The following is a 1,740-nucleotide window of genomic DNA, read 5'->3' as shown; positions in this document are numbered from 1 at the left end:
ATTAGATGTCGTTAAAACATTTAGTGAAATGACCGATGTTTCACCAGCTTCATCCGCCTCCCTCCCACCTCTCCACCCCACACAAACATACACTCGCCAGAACCCCATTACACGCCCCCCCCCCCCCTCCCCAACCCTCCTCCACTTCTCCATACCAGTCCCCCCCACCCCCACCCCAGCCCCATGAAACAAACTAGTACTACTGCCAGTCCTTTCTCCTCCTCCCACCCCCCCACCCACCGAAGCCCCCACCCCCATACATTACCTCCGACAGCAGAGCGGCATCAGCGATCAATAGCTGTTCCATTCTCAGGCCGTCCATCTTCATTGGCGTCCTCCCTGTCCAAAGATGCCCACGTCCTCTCTGTCCGCCGTCAGTCTGTGTACACTTCAGCACAGACCACTTACACACACACTCTCTCTCTCTCTCTCTCTCTCTCTCTCACTCACAGCTGACCCACATTTTTCTCTTTCTCTTCGTCTCGGAGGAACTGAGAGAAGAAAAAAAAATGAACCTGACTTTCACAATCCCGATTTCACAGTCCGCGGAGTTAAGACTGACAACACAGTTTTTCGTTGAACTGACTTTTCACCCAAAAAGAACAAAAAATGAAACAGAGGAGATGACGACACGGTGTGAGAGATTTGTGTCACTTTCACTTTAAAGTCTTTCTCATACACCAACAAGCCGGTAGTAGTAGTAGTATAGTACAACCAGACAGAGAGCACGAGGCTCTCCCTGTGTGTGTGGCAAGGGCAAAACGAAGGTTGTTTAAGAGCGGCACCCTCCTCCCCAATCCAATGCCTCTCCTCTCCTGTAGGAGCCAGGGAGAAGGGCAGGGACAGCGTCGTGGATCAATCTTTCTTGCCAAAATTAGAGAGGGTAGCCGTCGCCCGCTTTTCCTTCCAACCACCCCTTCCCATCTCTTCCCCATCCCCCCCCCCCCCCCCCCCACCACCACCTACCTTCCTCTACCCTACCCCCCACACCCCACCCCACCTTCCCTCCTCTCCCCTCTTCCCTCCCTTCCTGTGTCACCCCGTGTCTGTCAGTGCTAAGGACCACCGTTGCCTTAGGGGGTAGGGATTGGTGTGTGTGTGGGGGGGGGGGAGTGGGGGGGTGCAGGGACGGTGGTGGTGGAAGGGTTGCAAGGAAGGGATGGGTGGGTGGGTTTGAGGTGAGGAGGTGGGGGGATGGGCATAGTCTGCTCAGAACCGGTTCCAGTGCTTCCAAAAATAGATATGGACGAAACCTTTGGAGAAAATTGGGGAAGGATGGGGGAGGGGGTATGAGAAGGTGACGGGGGTATCTTCAGAGGCATCTCTGTAATTGTTATTTTAGAAGCCGTGATTTCCTCCGAGAATGGAATGGCTTTTTTTTTTCTTTTTTCTTTTTTTTCCCCAATAACTGATGTCTTCAACCATGATTCCATATTGAAAATATCTAAATGTGGATTGTAAAAAAAAAAGAAAGAAAAAAAGATTAAAAAAAGAAAAAAGAAAAGAAACAAATAGTTATTTATAGCGTGGATTTCATGGACAGGTCACTGCTCTCTGACTGCCATGTCTTCGTCCCGGTGGGCACATTGCAGGCACGTGCACTTCGACTGCGGGAATTCATCAATCATTTCCCGTAAACCCTGTATGTTGCTGTCACTTACTGTACGCAACTGTTACGGGAAAATATCAAACCATATAATTATTGTATGGGTCAGTATTTGATTTGTCAAAAGCAGAACT

General features: G+C 50.1%; 1 protein-coding gene across 1 annotated transcript in view; it reads right to left on the bottom strand.

Moving 5' to 3' along the window:
• LOC143284157 (transient-receptor-potential-like protein) overlaps positions 1 to 390 on the bottom strand; it is an 81,490-nt gene extending 81,100 nt beyond the window's left edge. Inside the window, exon 1 of the mRNA XM_076590817.1 lies at positions 266 to 390. The gene's annotated coding sequence lies outside the window, so the exon portion shown is untranslated. The remainder of the gene's footprint in view (positions 1 to 265) is intronic.
• Between the last annotated feature and the right edge of the window lie 1,350 nt (positions 391 to 1,740).

Source organism: Babylonia areolata, chromosome 7 (genome assembly GCF_041734735.1).
Source record: "Babylonia areolata isolate BAREFJ2019XMU chromosome 7, ASM4173473v1, whole genome shotgun sequence".
NCBI classification, from domain to species: domain Eukaryota; kingdom Metazoa; phylum Mollusca; class Gastropoda; order Neogastropoda; family Buccinidae; genus Babylonia; species Babylonia areolata.
Note: the sequence above shows the minus strand (reverse complement) of the source record. Positions and strands in the feature narration are given on the sequence as shown.